At 47.2% G+C, this 27,700-nt stretch overlaps 1 protein-coding gene across 9 annotated transcripts in view; it reads left to right on the top strand.

Annotated features, from left to right (window-relative positions):
* Positions 1-27,700, top strand: part of ZNF469 (zinc finger protein 469) — a 265,796-nt gene that overhangs the window by 222,925 nt on the left and 15,171 nt on the right. For 7 of the 9 annotated variants that reach the window (XM_083754490.1, XM_083754488.1, XM_083754492.1 and 4 more), the window contains one exon: positions 22,393-22,463. The exons of 1 other annotated variant lie outside the window; for it this stretch is intronic. The gene's annotated coding sequence lies outside the window, so the exon portion shown is untranslated. Of the gene's footprint in view, positions 1-22,268; positions 22,308-22,392; positions 22,464-27,700 lie in introns of those variants that run through there. One more of the 9 variants, XM_083754496.1, reaches the window with a different exon arrangement.

Genomic DNA, 27,700 nt, shown 5'->3' with positions numbered 1-27,700 from the left:
GTTCATGTGAGAGCTTCCCTTCAGCCAGCATTCTGGGCTTTCCATTGAGTACTAAGTGGAAGCAAATGGTTTAAGAGGAAATTAAATTTACAGCTCTATTTTTTTCTTCCTTTCTTTTAAAAAAATGCATTTTATTGCTTTGCCTTTGCCTTTGTCATTCCATCAAGGCCAGGAGATAAAGGAATGTTCTGCATTTGTTCCTCATTTAGCGGCCCAGAGGCAAAAAATGAAATAAAAAAGTTTTAAATTAAAAAAAATACCCACCCCACCCCCAGTCACACAATGATGGGGGCATTGCCAAAAACACAATTCCAAAAAGGACAATGGCTACTCTTTGTTGACTAAGTGCTGTGATTTTCAAACTTTGTAGCTTCGGGGTATGATTTCCACATTGACTTATCTGCTAACAGATATCTGCGGGTCATGGGCGGGGGCCGGGGGAGGATTCTGGGATATGGTCCCAGGGTCATTCTCATACCATGTGAGGAACTAGCCTGGCTTGCAGAGCCTCACGATGCCTATCTGTAGCTATGTTCACACCACTATGATACCACTTTAACTAGTCATGGTTTCCCCAAGGAATCCTGGGACCTGTCATTTGTTACGGGTGCTGAGAGTTGTTAGGAGGCTCCCCTATTCCCCTCATAGAATTACAATTCCTGGAGTGGTTTAACTATCAGTTCTTGTTCCCAGGTAACACTGGGAATTGTAGGCCAGTGTAGGACTACAGGTCTCCTGACACCTCTCGGCACCCTTAATAGACTGCAGCTCCCAAAATTCTTTAGATGAAGCCACGGCTGTTTAAAGTGGTAGCATAGTGCTTTGAACGTATAGAGTGAATGTGGCCTGTGACAGGGCTGGGTAGCTTGTGGTCCTCCAGATGTTGCAGCACTCCAACTCCCATCATCATTCCTGACCACTGGCCATGCCCCCGGGGCTGGTGAGAATTGAAGTCTAGCAGCATCCATAGGGCCAGTGCTGGTTCCAGTGCTTTCAAAGAGCTAGCCTCTTTTTTCTGAAGAAAGGAGCCAATGCCTTGAATATGCTTTGCATTTATCAACTACCCCTTGATTCTAAATGGGGTGCCTATACTAACGCTACTACCTCAAATTACATTGGAGGCAGGGAGCGAGAATAATTATATACAGAGAACATTTTTTTATTCATTTTTAGAAGGGAATCTAAATGTTGCCAAATGATAGATGTCTCCTATTAAAATGTCACAGTATTCATAATGCTTCTTCAAGAAAATAATTATTTTTATTATTATTATTATTTTTGCTGGGGTGGGGGTTGATAATGGTAGGAGGCCACAGTGGTAGGAGGCCAGCTTGTTTCACTTGCAGACAGCTGGAGGATTCCTACCCCCCCCAAAAAAAAATCCCTTTGTGGAATAAGCTACTGGATGCACTGCCAGACTCCATGGGAGGTGCTTGTTCACACTGCTGGGGTGCTGTACCCCACTCTAAAGAGCTTCTCTCATTCCTGTAATGCAAGCCAGGTGTGCTTCATTTCATCTGTTCAGCCTTGGGAGGGTTATGCATGCAGGTTATGGTGCAGAGAATGAACATCTGGTTGTTCTCTGTCATCGGCATCCTGCTGTTCCAGACACAGACAAAGATGAGACCTAAGGGCAAGGGTTAATTTGAGCCAGGACTCACCGGGACTTAGACCCATCACATTTTCCCCATGCTTGCAAAAAGAAGAAGCCCTTAGCCCCAGGATTTGTGAAATGACGCTAAATACATGGGAGTGCCTGAGCATGTGCAAAGTGCATTTTTAAAAACACAGAATGAAAACAAAGCCATGCATTTGGGATGGTAGATCGTTACCACAGCATCTGTTTTGCATGCAAAAGGTCCCAAGTTCAGTACCCCAGCAGCCCCAAATAGGGCTCAGAAAGAACCCTCTGTCTGCAACCCCAGAGAGCTGCTTCCAGTCGCTGTAGACAGTGCTGAACTAGATGGACTCATGGTCTGGCTCTGCATAAGGCAGCTTCCTATGTGAAGGGAAGGGCCAGAGTTCAGGGGTAGAACACTTTCTTTACTTTCAAAAGTTCATTTCTAGCATCTCCAGTGAGCCAGTGTGGTGTAGTGGTTAAGAGCGGTAGTCTTATAATCTGGGAAACCGTGTTTGTGTCTCTGCTCCTCCACATGCAGCTGCTGGGTGACCTTCGACTAGTCACAGTTCTCTGAACTTCTTCCCAGGGTGCTTTGGGGGAAACCATGACTGTCTAAAGTGGTATTGTAGAGCTTCAAATGTAGTGTGAATATGGCCATATTTAAGCCTGGTGATGGCCTTGGCCTAGATCTAAGAAGGAACAGCATGGTGTTTTCCCCATTCACCTCAGTTGCATCCTGCAGCACACTTGGAGGTTCAGATCACCTCCCAGCCCCCCTATTTGATGAGGAGGAAGAGGGAGGTCTTCTGAGTGCATTGTACAGGAGAGCAAGAGAGATAGGCTGCCTTACAGAGCAGCTGGGCGTGGACGCCCACCACGTGGGATGAGGAACGCCTCTGCCCCAGCTCCCGTTCCTCCTTCCCAGCTGTGTCAATAGACTCAGAGGAAACAGAGCACTCTGTCTTCTTTTGTTTGGATGGCGGGGCGGTTGGGTTGTGACATTCGCTGGCCAGCAGAGCCACGCGCTGGAGTTGGCCTGGACAGCTGCGTCCTTCGGGGAGCCCTCGAACAATGGAAACCATAGCTGTGCCGTATAAAGGGGGGGGAGGCCCACATATGTTTCATATCTTTACTGCATAGAGAGGCGATGCCGGGACATCAAAAGGAGTGCCAGGGTGCAGGATAAGGGCACCACCCCCTCCTACGCATGCACATGCAAAGCTTTCAAACTAACCACAGGTTGCAGCTGGGTAGGAAGCAGCGGGCAAGGCAAACTTTATAGGGCAGCTGCAACATCAGCTCTCACTGCCCCCCCCCCCGCTGGTGCTGGTTCACCCCTCCTGTTGTTGGTTCTGGCCTCAGATGACTCGGGATGGTTGCGGGCTCTATTGCCCCCTCCCAGAACCGATGCAGCAAACTGTTTTTGTATCTATTTAAAAATGGCCATCTTTTTTCTTTTGCTTCCAGGTTGCAGCCATTTGAACTTGTGCATCTAACCCAGAAGCAATATGTTGCATGCTTTGGGTGGTGGGCTTATGCATTAGAATAATAAAATCAAAGAACTGTAGAGCTGGAAGGGACCACGAGGGTCATCTAGTCCAACCCCCTGCAATGCAGGGATATTTTGCTCACTGTGGGGCTCAAATCCACAACCCTGGCATTAAGAGTCTTGTTCTCTACCAACTGAGCTATTAGTTTGTAGGGTGTGCTGGTAACATGGCCAGTCTTAATTTGTTTTTGTGTGAGGTTGTGGGCAGTGCAGGGGGCATCCTACTAAAGTAGATCGAAATAATTTTGCAATCTGAATTTTTTTTTGGGGGGAGCTATTTTGTTGCTATTATTGTACACTGGTCTCCAACTTAGAAATTCTGGCAAACTGAAGGTTTGTGATATAGATCTTTTTCAGATAGATGATGATAGATAGATAGATGATAGATAGATAGATAGATAGATAGATAGATAGATAGATAGATGATAGATAGATAGATAGATAGATTGATTGATAGATAGATAGATGATAGATAGATAGATAGATAGATAGATAGATAGATAGATAGATAGATAGGAACAATCTGTGGCATTTTGCCTTGTACAAATAAATGAAGGACTGTGACACGGAAGATGGGGGCAGGCTTGGACAGTGTACAGCTGTACACACCACAAGGCTTCCCCCAAAGAATCCTGGGAACGGCACATTATCCCTCACAGGGGGTTGGACACAGCCCTGCTGGATTATGAAATGTAGGCTAGGGCTAGAACCAAGGGCTGGAAAATGTAGGGAAGTGGGTTTTAACTCAACATTAGAAGAAATTTCCTAAAGGCAAGAGTTGCTTGACAGTGGAGCAGATTGCCAAGAAGGGGTGGGTCCTCCTTTTCCAGTTGTGTTTATGCAATGCCTGGCTGGCCACCACTTGGGATACTGGAGTTGCAAGGTTCCTTCACTGCGCCATGGGCTGGATCAGAGGACTTTCATGGCCCCTTCCAACTCCAAAATACTATGATTCTATAATTGGAGGGGAAATCCGTTTTCAGGACTGATAACCAGCATCTTGCACTTAATGCACAAGTTTACAAATCCATGGTTTGAATGGTTTCCTGTGTTTCCAGATCAATAAGTTATTTTTCAGTTTTAAACATGGGTTGTTTAGAACATGCAAACATGACCAGGACCATGCACTTTCAATCTTAGCAGATATGTGGGGGGGGGGGGGAAGCAATCCTGGATTGAATAGCAAACCTGAGCAAACCACTATTATCACATCAATCTCTCCTGCGGAAGCTCTCCATGGCTGTTTGGACATCTCTGTTTGGACACCAGTCTGTTCAGATTTAGTTATAATCTCCAAATCAGCTGGGCATGCAGCACGGCTGCAATCACGAGCCCACTTCCCAAAACATAGCACTATACCATGTACTTCCTCTGCTTTCTAAGTTTGGTGTCTGTAATTGCAGCTGAAGGATCCAGGGAGCATCTGGGCTCTGCCGCTGGCCTTTCAGGGATTAGGGCTTGGCTGGCTAAGTCTCATGCTGAAACCTGGCACTCTGCATCAAGAAAGGGAAAAGGCAAGGGAGAGTGGGGAGAGAAAAAGAGAGATGTTGTATTTTGGGGGCTGTAATTCCCTGCTGAATCTCTTCCAATGAGTCTGCTGTGCACTGCCCAGTCACAGGAACATATCAAAAAGGGAAACCCTAAATGATCGAGGGGATGGAACAACTGCCCTAAGAGGAAAGGTTGCAGCCAGGCTTGTGCAGAGTGGAGGTCAGCTGGGTACCCTTGTCCCAGGCCTTTGAGGACTACACCAGCCAGGGGCCCCTGCCATGCGTTTTAGGATGAAACTGCAAAGAATCACAGTGGAAGATATAGGACTCCTACCCTGGGCCCCAGACAAGCTCTGCACAGGCCTGGTTGCAGCACTGGGGACTTTTTAGTTTAGAGAAAATATGAGCAAGAAGTGACATGATAGAAGTGTATAAAATTACGCATGGCACAGAGAAAGTGGATGTAGAAAAGCTTCCCACCCCCCATAACACTAGTACTCATGAAGCTGAATGTTGGAACATTTAGGACAGATAAAAGAAAGTGCTTCTTCATGCAGTGCATAGGTAAACTATGGAACACTCTCCCACAGGAGGCAGTGATGGCCACCAGCCTAGGTGGCTTTGAAAGAGCATTGGACAAATTCATGGAGGACGAGGCACCAGGCATGATGTCTGTTCTCTGCCACCATGGTTGGAGGGAGTGATGCTTCTGAATACCAGCTGCTGGAAACCACAGAAGGGGAGAATGCTCTTGAGCTTGAGTCCTGCCTGAGGGCTGCCACAGGCATCTGGATGGCCACTGTGAGAACAGGATGCTGAACCAGATGGTCCATTGGCCTGATCTAGCAGGCTCTTAGGTGATTATGAAACTGGCCAAAGGACCAAATGGGAAGGCATGAAGGTAGCTAAACAAGGCTGAGTGGAAGTGTTTGAGCACTGATAGGACTTTTCAAATATCTTCATTGTTTTTTAATGTTGTTGTTGTTAGCCATCTTAGACTCTTCGCAGTAAGGCAGGGTATATATCTTTTTAATTAAGCAAAACATTGGGGTGCTTCCATACCTTTGTCAGGTGGTATCCAGTCGCATAACGGCAAGTTCAGGTTGCAGAAGATTTTTGCACTCTCGTGTGAGAAAGCTGCTTCCTCAAGAAACCGACTTTGCTCAGCTGCAATGTTGTTTCGCCTCCCTGCAAACATGTCAATAAATATCCAATGCTGTTTAACCTCCATCACCACCCCAAAGAGAAACCAACAGCTTTTGGACAAACAAGTCAAAATGAACACTCAATAGACAGGTCATCTGGAAGTGACTATGCTTGTTCTCATGCGAGTGTGATGGTGCCACAATTAATTTGATTGCCTACAAAAAAGTTTTTGCTGAAGGGGTCTTCATGGCTGTAAGCATGAAAGAAAAATTTGCAGATGTCAAAAAAAAAAAAAAAAGAAAGGGAGGAAAGAAGGAAGGAAGGAAGGAAGGAAGGAAGGAAGGAAGGAAGGAAGGAAGGAAGGAAAAGATTTTGGTGCTATCTCTGCCCTGGTTGCTCTTTGTCGATCTCAATTTAGCAACATGTGGAGAGGAAGATTAAAGGGTGCTGTGTGTTGAGGCTGGAGTCGGAGGAGCAGCAGGTCTCTCCAACTCTATTCCTGCCCCAACAGCTGTTGCTCTGAGCAGCTACTTCCCTTCCTTTTCTCTGGGGAACAAAAAAGCTTAATTGAATAACTGCCTCTGAGCACTCTTGGCTTGTTGTTCCGGAGACCGTGTGTCCTTTTTATGTTTTCACAGCGGGGTGTGTGTGTGTGTGTTAGGAATGAGGGAGAAATGTGTTCCCGTTTCAGCACAGGCCTTCCTAATTAGCACTTCCTGGACCACAAGCAAGGAGAGCACTCAGATCCTGTTTGTGGGCTTCCCTTTGGGGCATCTGGTTGGCCAGTGGGACTAGACGGGCCACTGAACTGATGCAGCAGGATCTTCTTGTAGTGTTATGTTCCCATAGGCATCCAGGTGGCCACTGTGAGAGTAGGGTGCTGGACTAGACAGACCCCACTTTGGCCTGATCCAGCTCCAGAGCTCTTCTGATGTTCTGGCAAATAACAGCAAAGGAGGGATTCTTGCCTTTATATGGTTGGGCTTCGTATTTAGGCATCTGATAAGCTGCTGCACAAACACACCGCTGGACTAGTTGGGCTCACATTGGCCTGGTTCAGCAGCCAGGCTCTTCTGAGAAATATCTCATCTTAAAAGGCTTCTAGAAGACAACAGTCTTCTCAGTAGGCTCTGAAAAAGCAGTAGAGATTGCATGTGTCTAATATTCAAGGGGAAGGAATTCCAGAGGGTAGGTGTCACCACAATAAAGACCCAATTCCTACATTGCGTGGAATAGGCCTTCTGAAATACTGTGTCTGCAGGAGTACTTCAGCTGCACCGCACAGTTTGACAGGGCATAGAAGGGGTGAGACGATATTTCAGGTATGTTTCAGATGTTGGACATTTGCTTGAGGAAGTTAGAAAGTAAAGAGGAGACTTTATTTCTGCAGAGAGAGATTTTGGACCCTTCTTGTGCTTGTTTTGCTCACTTTGTTTACTTAGGCCACATTCATACCATTGTTGGCATTCGTCTGTCATGAGAGATAGTGGAAGAGTGCACCATCAGCATTAAAGTCAAACCATTGGAGAGTTACAGCTCCTGCAGCCTGGTGTTCCTTTTCTCTGGACTCTAGTCACCGCTGTGGATATATGACCTGTCTGTCTCCAGGCACTGTGGTTGGCTGCAAGGGATTCCCACATGGCAGGGTTAATGTTGTCAGCATTCATGTCTCATTTGTAAACATCTTTGTAGCACAGAGTTGGTCTGCCAAAAGGCTTGCTACCTGAGGCCAGCTGCCCATTCATACCATTCATACTATGATACCAATTTAAACAGTCACAGCTTCCTCAAAGAATTCTGGGAGCTGTGGTTTGTTAAGGGTGTTGAGAATGGTTAAGAGACCCCTATATTCCCCTCTCAGAGCTACAGTTCCTAGAGAGGATTGACAATCAATCCCTCTTCACAGGGTTCAATCCCCGGGCTCTCTGGTTCAGAAAAAGACCTGTTGCCTGACACCACCAGAGAGCTTCTGCCAGTCAGAGTAGACAATGCTGGGCTAGATGGAACTTGGTATGAGGCAGGTCCATATGTTGTGAGATCCAAAGCTTATGCAGAAGGTCCCAGGTTCAAGGCTCAAACCATAACAAGTGGGAAAGGTTGCAGGCTGGGACCCCAGAGAGCTGCTCTTTATTCAACATACAATCAAAAGTTTGGCTAGAAAGCAGAAGTGGGAGAGTTAACTTTTAATATAAAAAACCACCCCGTCCTTACCTCCCCACACATCATTACGACATCCAGCCTCCTTCCCCCAACTCTGCTTTGCTACTAGAAATTTTGGGCTGTTTTTTGACAGTGAAGAGGTACTTAGGGGTCGAGGCAGGTTTCCCAGAGACTGCTTTGGTTACGTGTGGGTTTGCCCAGGCAGGAAGCATCAGGAGGGGAAAGTGATGCCCCCTCCCAGCCTAGTGATATTTTTCAGACACAACCCCCCTCCCATTCTTCAGCCTGACAGCTGGCAGGCGATTAACTAATGACATAAACATCTCCTTTGCGGCAGCCTTGGCAGCATGTGGGGAAGTGATTGGTGACGAGATCTCCATGGCAACTGAAGGAAGCCTGGTCAGTCAGATTCTGCTCCCTGATTGTTGCCAGAATCCTTCCCAATGTGATCCGTATCAATTCTGGTAGCTTTGCAAATTTGCCTTTAAATCTTCATTCGACCAGCCACAGAATTTCAGGACTTGAGTTTTTCTTTGCTGCAAATGAGTTTTTAGAGAGAGGGAATTCTAACCCCATTGTTAGAGTTCAGCTTCAGTTGTGTCACAGACATGAGCCACACTTAAGCATGGAGGAGGGATTTGTTTGCTCTAATTCGCAGTTCCGGAACCCAATCGATGAACCAAAACTCAGCTATCCTCTGAAATTTGCACTTCTCCAAATTTTGTGATGCTGTCCTCCAGTCAAAAGATATGCATTGTGCTAGGAGAAATAGCTTGCAAAAATGTGTTTTAGTCAGTGAAATGCACGTGTAAATGTGTACAAAATGTTGTCTAAAAAAACACCCAACAACAACTACTACAAACTGATGTAGAAATGGAGAGAATGAAACTTAGGATTCAAACTGTAAGAAACTGAGAGAAACCTGAAATGGCAGATTCATCCATCCATAGCCACAATGTTGGAAGAAGGGACTTGTGGAAGCTGGCTCTGTCCGCCACCATCCCATCAAGACCCTTCTTGAGGGCTTGCTATTATGTATTGCCAGTGCAGATTGGCAATGCCTGCCACAGCCCTTCTGTCCCATGATTGATTGTCATCTATATAGTGCCATCAATGTGCAGCTTCGTAGCAATGTGTAGCTTTACAGAACCCAAGAAGACAGATCCCTGGCCTGAGCAGCCTGCAAGTCTATGAATTTGAGACATGATAGATGAAAGGCTACATGCATGCTCTTGCATGACACAGACATTGTGTAGTAAAGGCAAGTGAGCAGCTGTCAGTACCTGCAAGCATTTGAATAGGCCTGGACATAGAGATCCTCTTTGGTGAGGCTGGAGTTCTAAAACAAAAGGAGTCAGGGATTAACCCTCTGCCATGAAACCCTTCCTCCAGTGTGGTTGTGGAAGGAAGGAAAGTACACTGCTCATGTTCAGAAGCATCATTCTTTATACCTTGTATTTTCTAGGCTATCAGGTGGGGGGGTAGAGATCCCCAATGACCATTCATTCATTTAATATACAACCTTTTTCTTCAAGGAGCTCAGGGTGGCATACATGGTTCCCCCCTTCTAATTTAACCCCTACACAGGAACTCTGTGAGATAGGTTAGGCTGAGAGGCAGCGCCTGGCCTAAAGTCACCCAGTGAGCATCACAGCCAAGTGGGGATTTGAACCCTGGTCTCCCAGGTCCTAAGCCAACACTCTAACCACTACACCACACTGGCTCTAATTATATTGCATTCTTTCAGTTACCAAGACTATTTGGCTGCCCATCTGAGTGGGGAGGCATGGGGGAGCCATTTTGAGAGTTGGAGGGGGGATGTGGGAGGGAAAAGCGGCACACAAAATCAGAAGCAGCTTGCCAATTAGGGCAGAACCACTACACTAGCTCCCTGGCGGGTGGGTCACTGTTGTTTATCAGCAGGGAGAGGGGCCAGGGAGGCCAGTGTAGTGCAGATGCACCAGCAGAGCCAGTCTGCTGCTCCTTTCAGTGTCTTTGCACCATGTCAGTATCCCCTTCTCTGAAAGCAACAGAGACCCACCGGCCGGGAGGCAAGCACCTGGTGAGCCATTTCTGCAGAAAATCCTCCATCCTCAGACCAAAGAAGCAGTCCAGAAATAGAAGTCTTTTATAGAACATGACCCCAGAGGTGTGTGGCCCAGGGTCAGGAATGTGCCATAGTCCTGAGATCACCCTGAGGCCTCACAGAGGGATGTCACGCTGAGCAAAGACAGAACACTCTGGCAAGTAGCAGACATGTAGTGCAACCCTAGTTTGTGGTCACTTGGAAGCAAATGCTACCTTGTTCAGTGGAGCTTATTCCCTGGTAAGCATCTCTGTGTGCACAAAGGTACATAAGGTTGGGCAGTAAATCTTGTGAAATCATCAGTACTGAGGTGGGGAACCTCATGCCCAGGGCCTGAATGCGGCTCTCCAGAATTGCCCTTCTGGCCCTCAAAACTCTCCCCAGGCCTCATCCCTTGCTCCTCCCAGGCTGTATCAGGCCAGTGGACCATGGAATCCAGCATCCTGTTGCCACAGTGGGCAACCACAAGTAAGCAAGGTTTGATCACCAGAGCCCTCTCCCCTCGTGTGGTTTCCAGTAGAAGCATTGCAGCCTCCAACTGGGGAGGCAGAGCATAGCCATTGTGGCTAGTAGTCATCAATAGTCCTCTCCTCCATGAATTTGTCTAATCCATCCAATTGGTGGCCATCACTCCCTCCTGTGGGATCAAACTCCATAGTTTAACATTGTGCTGCACAAAGAAGTACTTTCTCCTATCTGCCCCAAATCTGAATGTTTTTGCCGTTTTGGAATGTGTCCTTGCACTTTGGAAATGCATCTTGCTTACCTGGCTGGAGGAGAGAGAGAGTTGTGTGTGAATTTGTGTAGAAACAAGCCAAGTGTACAGAAGTAAAAATCTGCATTTGTTGCTTTGCCTACTTTTGCCACTGGCCCTCTGATCTAGAGCTCGAATGTCCAGCTGCAAAGCCCCTACAGGAAAGCAAATGGCCAGCCTGTTGCCCCTCCAGGTGAGATATGAGGACCCAAGGAGGAGCCACTCATAGATGCAGTTGGCCGTTTAGCCTTTTGCGAAAGCCGCAAGCAGCAGCCACAACTTGTCAGGAGGACTTGACCTTAGTGGGAAGATGCAGCAAAGAGGGCAGGAAGAGTCATGACAATGTGTGAGCATTGCTGCTGACAACCATCAGGACCTATTTTTCCTTGCAGTTGCTTTAATTCAGCCTTTTAAATCATTTCTAGATTGACCTCTCCTATTCTTCCTCCCTGCCAGCTCTCTCTCTCTCCCTCCCTCCCTCCCTCTCTCTCTCTCTCTCTCTCTCTCACACACACACACACTATGCTTTTCAAAAGGAGGAATGCAGAAGCTGACCCACACTGCAGCCTCCCGAACAGTGGCCCTTACACAACGCCTGGCGCTTACAGGCCTCCTGCCCTTTATTATCTAACGTCAGGCTTGGCGTGCCGGAATAGAGAGAGTCATCATTGTGCCGAAAATACTTCTTTGGCTTGCGCGGTGGCAGCGCAAGGAAAATATTTTCACAGCCCCCTTTCTCCAGGCCCTCTGAAATATTCCATTTTCATTTTTTGAACCGATGGAAGAAAAATACACAAGGCTGCAAAGGGAGGGGACTTTGATTTGCCGGAGAAAGTAGCCACCCAGCCAAACAGAGGACGGGCTTGTCTGGCTGATGAATATCGGTTTTATTCGATCACCCTCTCTTGCGGACGGGGCCTGTTTTCAGAAACCCCAGGCATCTCCAGCATTTCCCTTCCTCGGGATCTTTGGGTCTGTAGCGTGCCATTGTTGGGAGATAGTGATTTTATGAAAGGCCGGGTCTGTGCTCGCCTGGTCTGCTGCTGGCAGCCGGGGCAGTTTATGAAGTGTGTGTTTACTCGCCGCGAGAAATGTTTTCCTAGACAGATCTACGATTCACACTTTATTTCATTGATGGACAAGGCGAGTGGCTGGGAGAGAAGGGATCCTTTCCCTGGAAGGGGAGGGGAGCAGGAAGGGCTGCTTAATTGCTGTCACATTTTCTGTTGGAGGAATGGTCTGTGTGTGCTTTTTTGTTGTTGCTGTTTGAGTTTTTGTAGGCTTGCGAACCGGCTGGAAGGCACAGAGGTGACTTTTGTGCCATGCACTCATTGGCTTTGTTTTGATGCCAAGCAAATTGCAGTCTCTAGCCGATTCCTGTCATGCTATGCCCAATGGGCATTGGCCTGCATAGGTTTTCCATGGCCTAATCACCACTAATAAGACTGGGGGTGCTAACTTGGCTACCCATGGCCCCAACTTCGAAGAAGAAGAAGAAGAAGAAGAAGAAGAAGAAGAAGAAGAAGAAGAAGAAGAAGAAGAAGAAGAAGAAGAAGAAGAAGGAGGAGGAGGAGGTTGCTCGAGAGTAGGCTGGGCTGGTGCTTCTGTTTCAGAGGGATTTGTATGTGCCCTCCAGAGAAGCCCCCATTGCCCTTGGGCACCTACCCTTCCTGACTCATTTGGAAACTTGAAGCTGGCCACCTGATGTTTGCCCAGTTCCCTTTGCTTTCTGGCTTTCGGTAGTCTCTCTCCATCCCTAGGTTTTTGGATGCAGTTCCGTCATACTTCTGTCCTAAACCCCTTACATTGTGGCACATCATCTGAAAATGATCACATTTTGCTAGATCTTCTGCCCTTGATTTTGCTTTGCCTTCAGCTTGGGTCTACTCACTGCTGGGTTACCCACTGAGGAGCCAAAGCAGGGAACCAGCGAAACAGGGGCACAAAAAGAGATATTTAATTTTTTTAAAGAACTTAACATTTGATTTTGATTTTTTAAAGCATCAAAGTAGTCATTATGGGGAAAATCAAAACTTTGTTAGCTTTCCTTACTCTCAACAACTGCTCCCCCCCATTTTTCCGTTCTCTTTTTGTTACTTATCCCCACCTAAATTGGGGAGGAGGGATTTCGCTAACAAAGATGGAAATAATATGAGGAAATCAGATCCTGTCTGCATTGCGCATTTTCAGCATACATGGAACTTTTGCATCATTTCAAAGAACATTTTTTAAAAAAAATTTAATTGTTTTTATTTTGAATAATATCCAGGGCAGGGGCACCATAATCTTTTCAGTGCTTAGGACCTCTAAAGGTCCGAATCTGGCCCTGGGTCTGCTTTTGCACAAAATATGATCCTGCCCACTTTTCCCTGGCCCTGGACTTGTAAAAACTCTGGAGCTGGTTCCCCTAAACCCACCCATGGCCCCACATTTGCCAGCCCCATTTTTGGCACGTATCCCCCTCCCCTGCACTTTGAAACCTGTTAACCTCCAGTGTCCTTTTCTGCGATGCTGCTGAAAGGCATCACTGCCTGGTGTTCAGAGTCAGAGTTTGGGGGTTAGAGCTGGATGGCACAGAGCCTGACACCCCATGCTTGTTTTGGACACTGGACTGAGATTCAGCTCAACGTAGGCAGGGCTGATGATTTCAGGGACCACGTAGGAACCATCAAGTTTGCACAACAGACTTGGCAGGGGCTGCAGCATTCATGGCTAAGCAGGAGATATTGCCCAGCTGAGCCGGCCATGCAGTATTAATTTTTGGCAGAAGGGGAAAGAGAATTCGACAAACTGCAGAGCTGGAATAGTGTGTGTGCGTGTGTGCATGTGTGAGAGAGTTGCATATAGTGTGCCCTCTTCTCACGCCAGATGATGGTCTGGATATTGTACATAAAAACAGCACAGCAGGGGGAAAAACCTTTTTTAAGGGGGGAAAGGGGGAAATGCTCTAAAAGGAAAGCATTGCTGGATCACGTCAAAGGACCTGGAAAACAGACAAAGCCTTCAGGTAGTTCTTAACTGTTAAAACGGAACGAGATCGAGATCTGGAGGAGGAATAGTCTCCAGACTGGGGAGTCTGCTGTAGCAAAGGCCTGATCACTCACTGACTGATAGCATAATAGCACACACACATACACTCCAAAGCCCAGGCTTTCTAAGAGAGGGGCAAGGAGACCAGAGCAAGCCTTAGAGGTGGGTTTGCCCTGTGCCAGGCTAATACTATGTTCCTTCCTTCATAAGAGCTACCCCGTTGTATGGAGCTTCCTGTTTCCTTCCTTGGCCTACTAGAAGCCCCCAAAGACCCCACTGATGAAGGCAGCAGCCCTTTCCTGATTCTACCTGCTGGCAAATTGTATTCAGAGGTATACTGCTTCTGAACATGGAGGTTCTATTTTGCCATCACAGCTTTCCTCCTCCATGCATTTGCCTGATCCCCTTCTAAAGCCACCTCTAAGAATGGGACTCCGGTATGCCAGTGGTGAACTTTTCACCAGCAGTGGACTAAACCAGCGCACCATGCCAACAAGCTGGTCACAATCTAATAGACACAACATAAAAGGAAAAAATGGAGTCCAGAGAGGAAGGACAGGAAATGAAGGATCGGAGCAGTGGTTCTCAAAGGGTGTGGGGCACCACATTGTTGTGGCAAAAGAGGATAGCAAGTGTAGCATGAAGATTCAAGGACAATCAATATATTTTGAGAATGATTCATGTTCTTATGTAGTTGCATTGTTCTCTACTTTCTGGATGCCTCATGATCATAAAGTAGTTGTGTTCTATGTTATAAATCAAGCACTGCTAGGAGTTGTTTCTTTTTGTTTCCCAAGGTATTTCATATCAATAATAATAATAAAAATCAGTGTGGAGGAAGCAATTTTTTATTCTGAAAGTGTGGCCCAGAGAAAAACGTTTGAGAACCACTGGAATGGAGAAACTGCTGTTTCAGTGGCTGAAGGATGGTGTGTGAATTCCTCTCCATCCGCACCCTATATAAACTGTGGAACTCACTTCCACGACAGACAGTGACACTCGCTTGCATGGCTTTAAAACATTATTCATGGAGGATAAGGCTATCAACGACTACTAATGGTTGTGTTCTCCCTCCACTGTCAGAGGCAGTGTACTTCTGAATACCAGTTGCTAGGGAAGAGTGTTGTTGTGCTTTTGAGAGTAGGATGTTGGACTAGCTGGGTCTTTGGTGTTATCCATCAGGCCTCCTTTCCTCGTGCAAAACCCTGTTGGAGGTATCCCCTGCCTAAAATGATCACACAAAGTTTGAGAAGATAGCAAGGTGCAGGGAGAGGGTGGAATCCAGAGCATGACTTCACTTCCAGCTCCGTATTGGGCCATGGCCCGCCTGCAAAGAAAACAGTCTTGAATTGCTGGGGATTGTCTTTTTGAGAAGGAGCCAGGGAATCACTGCACAAACTCCTAGCATTTAGTCCTGCTGATGAGAAGAAAAGATAGCCAAACCAGTTTGTTTATAGCAGGGGTGTGGTTGGCCAGTGGCCCTCCAGATGTTGTTTGACTCCAGTTTCCAGCATCCCTAACCACTGACTGCACTGATGGGAGCTGTAATCTAATAACATCTAGAGGACCACAGGCTTCCCACCCCTGGTTTAGAGCATCAGTACAAGTTGGAATGAAGAACAGTAAAGATGGACAGATCATTCTGTCCTGGTCCATGTCAGTTTTGCTTGTGCATGAGACCATCCCTCAGGGAAGGAGCTGAGCTCAGTGTGGTGGTGGATCATCCACTGAAGGTCCCTGGTTCAATCTCCAGGTAGGGCTGGGAGAGATCCCTGCTTCAAATCCTGGATAGCCTCTACCAGTCAGTGTAGACAATACTGGGCTAGATGCACCAATAATCTGATCCAGTATAACACAGTTTCCAACATTCTCACATTTCTGTTTCCATATCACTCTTTGATTAGAAACCAAGTAAAAAAGTTGTGTAGTTTTTGATTGATTTTTGTCCTGCAGCATACATTCTTTATGTGCATTTGAATTTAAAATACCCATATACCCATTTTGCTATGTTTTAAAGTCAAGAACAGAGGAGTATGAAAACCAAAGGGTAACTCTTCTGATCTGTATTTTAGTCCAGGAATTGTAAATTAGGTCAGTTTGCTTAAGGTTTTGGACCGAACAAAAGCCTTGAATATAGACAAGAACTCCTGCCTCTTGACACCCACTAGGTGTATTCTGCTTCTCCTCCAAATTCCCCACTCAGCTGATCCTCAGCTGAAACCTCTCAGAAATGTCTAGGCAGAATTTCTTCTCGCTTTGGTCTTCGGGCCACAGCATGCCAGAGACTACCAGTGTGAGGCTCCCGCTGTCAGTCAGATGAAATGAAATGAGATCTAGCCAGCCCAAATGAAACGGCAACCCTGTGGGTTTGCTTTTCTGTTTTTCTCTCAGCTTGGGAATTCTCTCAGTCTGAATGAAGACCTTGGTTCCTCATGTGGAATTCAACAAAGTCCAGCTGGACCTATTGTGAAGGAGTGTGCATGGCTTGTGCTGGTGTCAGTGTGCCCCACCAGCTCTGACTTGATGGGAAGTAAACATGTGTTTGAGGCAGCCTCAGCAAAAATATTACGCATGCTCTGTCCTGCCCCCTATCTGCATATAGAGGGGGAAGCACGGCCAGAAGAGGAGGAGGAGGAGGATTAAGCTTCAAACACAGCAGTAGGGAATGACCTAATAAGAAGACCCTGCTGGATGGAGGATGGAGAGACAGAGACAAGAAACTAGGCAACTGTACAAAGGGAACATGTACATCTGTTGGTTCACCTGCTCTGGCCTCTGTCCCTGACCACTACTCAAAAGTTTGCCGAGAAAGGAATGTGTCTCTCAGGCTGAGAAAGGACCCCCACCCTTAGGCTAAATATTGTTCATGTCTCTTTTCAGCACTGACATATCGGAGTCCCAAAATAAAGCCCAGAAAGTATGGGTTTCACCAGCTTGTTTCACCAGGTGCATTGCTGTCATCTGCTCTGACGGCTGCTTGGTGGCAGGGGGTGGGGTAGATTCTGAAGACCTGCTCAAACATCTTCTGCAATCTAGTTTCTTCCAACCCCATGGGCAGAAGGGCTTCAGTCAGGTGCAGAGGCCATTCAGAGGGGCTTGATCTGCAGGGTCCCTGCCTCCGCACTTCCCCATCACCTGGAGCGCAAATTCCTTTCCGCACACTCTGCTCTTTCATGGAGAGGGTGAAGTGGGGGCACTGGAGCCATAAATCCACCAGCGCCCAGGCAGGCTGGCCTCACATTCCTTTCAGAAACGGTTGTCATTAAGAGCTTTCCTTCCAGCTGTGACGTGCACGCTGGCCTCGTGTGGGGCTCTGCTTTCCTTCCTCGCAGAGTTCCTCCGCTCTTGGCGCTGTGCTTGCCTAAACGCAGGAGAAATTAGAAGAAGTAGGAGGATGCTAACTGGAGAAGCGGTTAGAAAGAGAAAATCTGAGGGCAAGCCATTGGTGGTTGGGGAGTTATTACGCCTTCCGTCTGGAGACCTGATTTTTCTCTGTGCGTTACAGCAGCAAGCTGCCTTATATTGTGTTAGCCCATTGCCCCATTTAACTCAGTGCTGTTTGCACTGACTGACAGCTGCTGTCCAGGGCCGAGCTTGAATTGGGGGCCTTTTACAGGAAAAGCAGACTCTTATCACTATCCTCTAACCCAGGAAGCTGCTTTGCCCTGAGTCAGACCGGTGGCCCATATTGTTGACACTGGCTGGCAGCAGATCTCCAGGGGTTCTTTTCCAGCCCTTCGTTCTGATGCCAGGGATTGAACCTGGAACCTTCTGCCTGAAAAGCAAGTGCTTTGCCGCTGAGCCACAGCCATTTCCACTGTGGGGTAGGGGTTAAAATTACTTATTCCCACTGAAAGGATCTTTGTGGAGCCACCCCTACCATGACACAGAGTAAAGTGGTTGCGTCAGATGGAAGGTGCAAAGCGGGTGGAGGTGGTGAGTTGCTGAAGGACAGAGAGAGTTGCTGGAGGACAGAAAGATACTCTCCCACTCTCCCCTGTACCGAAGTCAGATTAAACGCCATTTGTATCATGGGAGGGAGCATCATCTTCCATTGCCTCAGGAAGCAAAACGCCTTGGGCCAGCCGTGTGCGCTTGTGCATAGTGGCTAACTGCATGGATTGCAGCTTTTCTACGAAAAGAGTGTCTATGCCATCACCAGCTGCTGCAGGGAACATCCTGTGATGGCGAGGAGACCAGCAGGGACAGGCAGCATCTGCCTGGCAGCTGTTCCATGAATGACAGGCCTGCAAATCCCAGTTGTGTGGTTTTCTAAATCATATTTGCAAAGGACATTTCAGACCACTGAGGCAATGTGAGAGGGGAAGGTGAATGCATTCTCCCCTTTCCCCAAATGTTCCTACTTGTTTCTGAGACTATGCCTTGGTGGATGTCTTGAGACCACTGAGATCATTGCAACCTCTCTCTCTCTCTCTCTCTCTCTCTCTCTCTCTGTAGAATGCATAGAAAAATATAGAAAAATACTTTCCACAATTTCCCATAGTGGAAACTTCATTTCAAACTTTGGTTGAGGGGTTCTGATTAGATGATTTGCTAGTTGAGTGATTAAAAAGCAGATTAGTGAACTAGGATTTCTTTTAACAAGGCTAATCGCATAAATTTTCGAAGTTTGCACTAACCGCAGGAAATTCAATTCAGCTGGCTTTGGCGCCATCTGCTGGAAATGTGTATCAATTGCAACCCTGTTCTTCCCGCCCGCCCTGCCCCCCTCTGCCCAAATTTTCTGGGTCTTCTTTATTTACCTTCTTATACCACATTTTCCTTCAAGGAGCTTAAGGTGGTGAATGTGGCTTCCCCCCTTCTCATTTTATCCTCACAACAGCCCTATGAGGGAGATGAGAGCATGAAAGAGTGACTGGTTCTGCAGGAACTGCTTATTCAGTTTAAAATGTTTTTTTAAGTCAACTTTTCTTTTGTAGACTAAATTATAATCATTTTAATTGATTTCCGCCTCCCCTATTTTAAGCTGATAACATTTTGAGCTAAATTTCTGGGTCAGAATAATTAATGGAGTAATGAAACCACAATTGAAAAGCTTGTTAATCGTGCTTTATAGAAACAAGTTCTCAAAGAGAGAAACAACGAAAGCTCACTTACAAAATTGGCAAAAATTATAGGAGCATAATTAGGATGGGCGTAGCTTGGGATAGGCGTGGCTCGGTATCAGAGCATCTGCTTGGAATGCAGAAGGTCTCTGGTTCAATCCTTGGCATCTACAGGTAGAATCACAGAATTGTAGTTGGAAGGATCCCTGAGGGTCATCTAGTCTAACCCCCTGCAATGCAGGAATGAAGGTAGTGCAGAGAAAGACTCCCGTCTGAAATCCTGAGAGTTGCTGCCAGTCAGTGCTGGCAGTACTGACCTAGGTGGGAAGGGCTGTAGTATTGTGGTAGCACATCTGCTTTGTGCCGCAGATCTAGTTGGACACAGCCTACAGATCCAAAGGACTGTTTCATCCTCACAGTCCTCACCCTGTGAGATAGGGTTAGAATGAGGGTGACTGGCCCAAAGCCCACTAGTGCACTTTATGGTGGAGAAGAGACCTTTAAAACAAAAAACAAAAAAACCATTTGTCTTCCTATATACATAAAAATGTAATGTTGTCGTCATGCTGCTGTTTGTGTGGCTGCTGATTGGTGGCTGTGCCAACTCCAGTGTAATGACAGAACAGCAGGCAGGCAGGCAGGTGGCTGGCCAGGCAAGCTTTTTAACAGATGCGGGAGAGACTCTTTAGAGAGTGGCTTGCCAAACTGCACTTTTAAGCTCCTCCTCCTTTAACCTTGCTATAGAATGGTTTAATTTGGGGGGGGGGTGCTTCAGAGAGCAGTTTGACAAACCTGAAGCACCTACCACCCTCCTTTAAAGGGGGTTGGAGGTTGGGGTGAGCTGTGAGAGGATGAGAGGCTTGGGGTGAGCTGTGAAGGGCAGGGTGGGACAAGGGGTGAGGGAAGAAGTGGCCAGGTATAAAGGGAGGAGTGTTTGGCCAGGTGTGGGGAAAGGGGGCTTGGCAGGTAGATGGGGCTGGCCAGCAGAGCAGGCAGGCATGGCACCCCCAAGTTAAATGTGTAATTCATAACACAAAACACACCTGAAGCAAAATAAAAGAAACCACTAGGGGGGAAATGAACCCACGTGTTTAGCCATTTCCAAAAATGATAACTGAAGAGAATATCGGTATAAAGTATTATTTTATGTCTTGTGTGCCAAAGTGGCTTCTAATGGCATCTGGAAAGTATAAAATACAGTGACATAAGCTCAAATAATAGATCCCAGGTGTAGGGACCATGTTGTCCTCACAAGAACCCTTTGAGGTAGGTTAACCTGAGAGGGATGGTGACTGCCTCAAAGATACAATGTGCATTTCGTGGCTGAGCAGGGACTTGAACCTCCTTGGTAAAAGAACCAGAACATATCCTGAGCTGCTCCTGAGCACAGCCCCTCTGGTCCCCTCCCAGCACACTCCTTGCTATTTCCCATCCTTGAACTCCACCTGGAGGCCCCCCCAACCCCCCCCCCAAGTTCTGTCCCTTTTATCTCCCTTAAATGATCTCAAATATGTGATATGATAAAGACAAGCGCCCATTCAATTTAACTCACCCTAATGCCAGATTCTACTTTTACCAAAGTAATTAAGATAAATGCAGCTGATAATTTAGGAAGCATTCTTAAATGTACCTTTCCTGGCAGCATCTGAGATATACTTTTACCTTAGAAGATTTATCAGCACACTTAGGTAACAGATAATTCCTTAGCGAATGGCAGCATTTAGAAGCAAAATGAGAGATAAATATTTCTTAAATAAATGTCAAAATAACTCAGTCTTTATTACAGTCCCTCAAAGGAGTTGCAGTCAATCCTGCGACTCTAGACAATTTCTGTACGATATCGAAACCTGCAGTGGTTGGGTGGTGTCATTTGTACCAAATGTAATTGTTTGCACACAGTTCTTTATGGTTTGGGGTTCTGAAATAAATAAAGGAATTAATTTAATGCTGGCAGAAAATCTTCAAGCCGAGAGCCCTGAAAAATGATCCGTGCGCTACAAACTCTTTCATAATTGCCCTGAGCCAAATGAATTGATCTAAAGTTCAAGACATACCTAACAAGAGAGATGTGTGTTTGCGATTAAAGAGCAGATGACTGTATCGAGGAGGCGAATTAAGCTGCTACTTACTTTATCGTTGAATCCCACCGTATGTGACACTTATATGCATATAGCTTCATTTGCTCACATCTATCTCACCTTCCTCCTCCCCACTGTCAAAAAAGTAGATGTGAAGTTCCTAAACATTAGAAAGAACTTTCTGACAGCGAAAGCTGTTTGGCAGCAGAACACACTTCCTTAAAAGGTGGAGGACACTCCTTAATTGGTGGTATTTAGACAGAGCCATCTGCCAGGGATTCTTCAGCTGTGGTTCCAGCACTGCACAAGGTTGGAGTAGATGACTGCCACAGACTGGTTGGATGCAGAGGAATAGTTGGGGGAATGAACTGGGGAACCCCCAAGGGAAGATGGCTCTGAGCCTAGGAATTGGTGGTGGGACAACAATGAGTGGTCAGAGGGAGAAGAGAGAGCAGACTGGGAGGAGGAGGTCTTGGAAGCTGAAGTGGTAACAGGACTTAAGGAGTAGGGGGAGTCTGTGGCAGAGAGACGTCCAAAATCAGAGGCAGAAGCTGAAGTACGAGAGTGGGGGGAAATGAGTCAGTCTGGTGAAGAGGCACAGTTGCCTCTCCCTCCTGCTGTGAGACGCTCCCTTCCCCCTGTCTACCAGAACCAGGAGAGGCATTAAGTGCGGGGAGCAAAGACTGGTATACATGCTCAGTCTCAAAAGTCACCCATCCTCAGTCACCCATCCTCTGAAATTCCTTCTCTGAATTTTGTGATGCAGTTCTGCAAACCCTTCCTCCGAAAGAGTGAACCAAAATACATATAATATTAGGGGAAAGGATGTATAAAAGTGCATATAAGATACAAAAAATGCAAAAAGTGATTGGAAAAGATGTATACACTAGTTAAAATCACATACAAAAATGTGTAAATTAGGATAAATGCACACTAAAAAAACCTGACAGATTTTTGTAAAGACTGAATCTGAAATGGACAGCTTTGCCTGTGAAGGACATCCCTCTCTCTGAGCTGGGACAGCCATGGGTGCCCTGATTTCACTCTAAAGGCTTTGGAAGTGTCTCTGGGAATCAATCAGTCTCCGGGTCTCACTTGCCTGTGCTGAGGACAGATGCTCTGAAATGGCAGCCACTGTCAGATTCAAGGGAGAATGGGCAGCCAGCACCTCTGAACTGCCCTGTGGAGTGTGTGCTGAGAAGCCAGCTCAGCTGAATCACTCGGAGCCGAGCACATCTGTACATTAGTCTCCCGGGAGCACCCATTCCCAGCACGTCCAACAGCACAGCCGGAGGAGAACGCGCCTTTCACGTCCAGCTCTGGCAAGGTGCTTGAATGAGCTTGTGATCTGTGGCGGCCATGGCAGCCAAGCCAAACAAAAATTCCTGACATATTTTTCACTTTGCTTGCAGCCAAGAAATTCATATTTCACGGGAAGTTAAGCCGAGACCCAGCAGTAGCTGAGTGACAGAAGTTTTCCAAGGTATGGCCAGTTGACAAGTGGTGGCTGTAGGAGGGGGAGGGGCAGTTTGACTTTTTAAAGCAAATGTTCTGCATTTCTTTTTTAATCCCCCAGCAGACTGGAATAATCCCCTTGCGCCTCTCACCCATATATTTCTCCTTCTAGGACCCATCAAAAAATAGAAAACCCCATTCAGGGCCTGTTAAAGAATAGACTGATTTAAAAACACACCCACCACCACCAACAACAACAATTGAGTGTATTTGTGGTGGAATAACCATTTCACAAGTGATTTTTTTTCCACAACCATAGCCAAACTTTTGATTTCAGAAGCTTCAGTTTAACCTGCCTGGACATAATTTAAATCTTGATGAGCCACTCAAATAGTCTTCTGTATACTTGCCATGCACAAAATATAAGGGTTTGCTTCATTATCAACCCTCCCTCCCTTCCTTCCCCTCCCCCCTCGGGGAAATTGCTTAAAACTAATAAGTTGGTGGAGGAAGTCAAAGAGGCACTCAGAGGCACCTTTGATTTCAGTGGCTACTTTTCTGCTGCGTGGGATCTGTTTTTCCTCTGCTGAAAAGGCACTGAGCACCTTTTCACCTGGATGGCTGAAGCCTCCTCCCATCTCCCTCCTCAGCATGCTGGCTGCGGGCCCCTCCTTGCATCTATGGGGAATGTTTTGGAATCATTCTAAAAGTGCCATTGTTTGAATCAATGGGGAATGCTTTCGGAATAATCCATGGGTGTCAGGTTTATCCGCCAGGCTTCTTTTTCAGCTTCCAGAGTGGCAGGTGTCTTTAAGTCTGGTGCAGTTGTCAGAGTGGGAAAAGGTTCAGAAAAGGGCAACGCGAAATGATCACGGGGACGGCAACTAGGCAACCGGCAGGCAGGGCCCGAGCTCAAGAGTCCTATCCCCTCCTGTGGTTTCCAGCAACTGGTATTCAGCATTACATTACAGCCTCTCTGGCTGTGGAAGCCTCTCTAGCCACCATGGCTAGCAGTCGGTCGATAGCCCTCTCTTCCATGAACTTGTCTAATCCTCTTTGAAAGCCTTCCAAAGAGAAATTGGCCATCACTGCCTCCTGTGGGACTAAGTTTCATTGTTTAGCTAAGCGCTGTGTGAAGAAGCACTTTCTTCTGTCTGTTGGGTGTCTTCCAACATTCAGCTTCATTGGGTGCCCCAGAGTTCTAGTGCTATGGGAGAAGGAGAAAAAGTTTTCTCTATCCACTTTCTGCATGCCATGGATAATTTTATGCAGTTCCATCATCTCACTCGCCTTTTCTCTAAACTAAAAAGTCCCAAATGCTGCAGCCTTCCTTTGTAGAGGAGTCGCTCCATCCCCTTTTCCAACTCTACAACATCCTTTTTGCGGTGAGGCAGACAGGAGCATGCATCGTCACTCAGATCCTTCCCTATGTTGCCATCTTTCCCTGTGTTTCTCTTCCACACACCCTCCACTTACCCGTTCATGGAATCAACTGCTTGAGTTAGAAGCCAAGCATTTATGTCTTATGGCTGCCTGCAATAATGCAGCCGTCAGCCTAGGCCCCAGCAATGCAAATGTTGCAAGTTTTATTGAATCCCCATGAGAAGGCTTTAAAAAAAAAATCCTTCCAAAAGCCTTCTTTATGTGGCTGAGTGAACCCAACTGTGATAATGTAACTAGCTTTGGTTTTGTCGGTTGTTTTATCTTGGCAAGGTATCTTTGCAAATTTCAGCAGCAGTAAACAGGCTTGCCCGTCGTGGCTCCAAACAGCATATAAGTGGCACATTGTTGGCTGGCAGAGAGGGAGAGCAATAGGACCCTCTCAGCTACCTCGGTCGGGCTGGGATTTATTTTGCTTAGCCAAGTGTGAAACTGTGGAGAGGTGGTTTTTTGTTGTTGTTTTTTTAAGGCTGTCAAGGCTGCATCAGACTCTGTCCTGGTTGATGGACAGGGCTGATAAAATGGGCAGATCAAAGAGGCAGCGGCCAGTGACCTCAGGCAACCCCTTCTGCAACATTTTGGTTCCCAAGCAGCAGAAAGGAAAGTGGCCGAGGTTAGATCTCTGGTGGAGTACTTGTCCACCAGCCCAGTTGCCTAGCTGGAGATTTTGACAGCCCCACATATGTCCCCCCCCCCCCCCAAGCTTCAAAATGAGAGCTGAAAGAAAATCCAACTTTCCGGAGAATACACTTGGAAATAACCAATCTAAGCTGCTTTGGCACCTTTGCTTTACACTTAAAGTTAATGTCAGCTGAGGAATTAGCACCAAATTACTCCCGCTCAAATGCTGAGCCTGTAAAGGTAAAGGTAAAGGTACCCCTGCCCATACGGGCCAGTCTTGACAGACTCTGGGGTTGTGCGCCCATCTCACTTAAGAGGCCAGGGGCCAGCGCTGTCCGAAGACACTTCCGGGTCACGTGGCCAGCGTGACATCGCTGCTCTGGCGAGCCAGAGCTGCACACGGAAACGCCGTTTACCTTCCCGCTGGTAAGCGGTCCCTATTTATCTACTTGCACCCGGAGGTGCTTTCGAACTGCTAGGTTGGCAGGCGCTGGGACCGAGCAGCGGGAGCGCACCCCGCTGCGGGGATTCGAACCGCCGACCTTTCGATCGGCAAGTCCTAGGCGCTGAGGCTTTAACCCACAGCCTGTAGGTAAGGGCAAATGAAGCAGTTGACGCCCACTGCAAATGTCCATAGGAAGTTCTCTTACTGAGTTGGACCATTGCTCTATCTAGGTCAGCACTAGCTACACTGATTGGCAGCAGCTCTCTAGGGTTTCAGGCTGGGGACATTCGCAGTCCCACTTGAAGATGCCATGGACTGCACCTGGAGGCTTCTGCATGAAAGGCAGATGCTGTACCAGTGAGCTACAGCCTTTCCCCTTCAACTGTGGTACCCTTGCTAAGAGGAAGCATGAAGTACTTTCCAAATAGCTGTGGGTTCAAGTTGCATATATTTTACCATCATCACAACATGTGACCTCACAGTGCAATTTTAGCTGCAAAATTTAGCATCCTGAGCATCCTTATTTATTTCTTGTTTTAAGGTGCTAGTCCTTAAGATTGCGAAGTTAAGCTGAAAGAGTGTGGGCAGACCCAACCCACTGACGACCAGAAATCTTACTTGGCAATCTCTTTGGCTTCTGAGATTTCACCGTACAGTGCCTACACATTTTTGAATACCTCCTCAAGACCCTGCTTTGTGCTATTGCTGGGCCAATCAGGAGACTAAGCCAGAGACTCTCACAAGATTGATAACAGGAGTCTTTAGCAAAAGAGAATAAATACATTTGAGAGGGGTTACTTATACAATATCTCAAAAAGCAGGCCTTTTGATGCAGTGAACAGGACTGCTTCGCTCAGACAAAAGCCCTCAGCTGGCTGCATGATGTAAATGCACGTGCCTGTGGTCAAATCCATGCCATACATTCCATGCACTCATATGCCACTTCAACAGTTATGGCATCCCCGAAAGTATCCTGGGAACCCTAGCTTGTTATGGGTGCTGAGGGCTCTTACAACCCAGAACTAGCTGCCATTCCAAGGATATTTTGGAGGAAAACATGACTCTGGTGTAAGAGCTTTAAGTGCATAGTTAGATGTGACATATGAGCACAGGAAGCTGCTGAATCAGGCCATTGGATCCGTACATCTTTTGGTCTACTCCAGAGGTTTACAACCTTTTTTAGTCCATGGCTCCTTTGACCAACTACATTCTTTCTGTGACAACCTGTGGGGCTCACCTTTCTTCAAACACCCTTCCTTGTGGAGTGTTCCCTTAGCCTCCTCTCCTCAGGAGTCCTCTGGGCAGCCACAGCTGCCCCCCTGGTCTCTGAGCTGCCCCCCCACCCCAAAGAGAGGTGCCTCCTCACAATGCCCTGCAGGTGTCTGAGAAGCTTCCCCTGGCCAGCCCTAGAGGCACCATTCACCTGGGGAGCTTGTAGCCAGGGCCACTGCAATAAACAGCCATGCAAGCCAGAGCCAGAGATGCAAGAGGGCATCTGAGGAAGGAGGGAAAAGGGACAGAGGCCAATGTTGCCCTCGGCACCCCTGACCATTGTTCAAGGCACCCCAGAGTAAACCACTGGTCTGCTCTGACCAGAAGCAGCTCTTTAAGGTCAGAAGGAAGCCTTTCACATCTCCTCCTGCTGGATGGTTTCAACCAGAGATTGAACCTGGAAGCTTTTGCATTAAAATCATGTCTGTCACTATGGGACCCTCTTTTGAGCATCGAACATCCAGGTGGTTGTGGCTTCCCTTGTGTAACTCAGCTGGCCTTTCAACAGCTGTCATCCATCATCTGGAGGTTACTATGTTGGCCAATCCTGGAAAAGAGGATGCTTTTGGGGAGGCCCCAAATGACCCTGAAATATCTTCCATGCCATCTCAGAAATTGTCTCCCCCCCCCAAAAAAAAGTCAACAGGCAATAAAACATATTATGTGCCCCTCTGAGGCCCCATGTTTAGATTTTTGCATATGGGGGCCTGCCCATCTTTCCGCACATGGGTGCCCAGTGCCCAAGACTGGCACATGTATTTGAGCCAATCCCACAGTCGTAACATCACAGACTAAGAGACCCTTGCTGCCCATGTGCTGCTTACAGGAACCCCATTGGACTAGAGAAGACCCCCTTTGGCCCCATGTAGGTGCTGCCGGGCTCTGCAAGTGTCCTTCACTTTTGCATGCAAGTCAAGTCACCTTCTGCGCAAGGCCTTGCACCAACGGAGGCTGTGCTGCCATTCAGCTGCCAGCAATCAAGCAGAAGAAAAGGGCAGAGCAGCTGTTTCTGGACATGAAACGATGATCGGTGCCAGGAGAGAATCTGGGGGGTGGGGTGGGGTGGGGGTGAAGGGAGAAATCCAGAGAGCCCAGCTTAAGAAATCAAAGGTAGAGCTTTCTCCTGACTATAAGCCATAGGCGGGGCACTTCTGTCATCTGCTCCTGCTAAGAGAAATATCGTTTTAAGGCAATAAAAATGCCACCCTCAGCAGCTTTTAGCCAGAGGTAAATTACTTATAATAACCTTTGAAGTGCTGGAGGGATGCTGGTGGGGGTGGGAGTGGGGGGCTGATTGTCACAGCTGGATATATCTGTCAAGAGTGTGGACTCCCCCCTCCCCGGTAAGGCCTGTAAACAGCTTGGGTTTCTCAAAGGTACTTTTGCACTAAAAAGCTTGGTCCTTCCTACTGTTCGCACCTGGGCTGGATGGAGAGGCCCTAAGCGCTGAAAATATTATGGCACTCCCCCCCATAAGTAATTCAAAA

This window comes from Podarcis gaigeae (assembly GCF_964106915.1).
Source record: "Podarcis gaigeae genome assembly, chromosome: 8".
Lineage (NCBI taxonomy): Eukaryota > Metazoa > Chordata > Lepidosauria > Squamata > Lacertidae > Podarcis > Podarcis gaigeae.
Note: the sequence above shows the minus strand (reverse complement) of the source record. Positions and strands in the feature narration are given on the sequence as shown.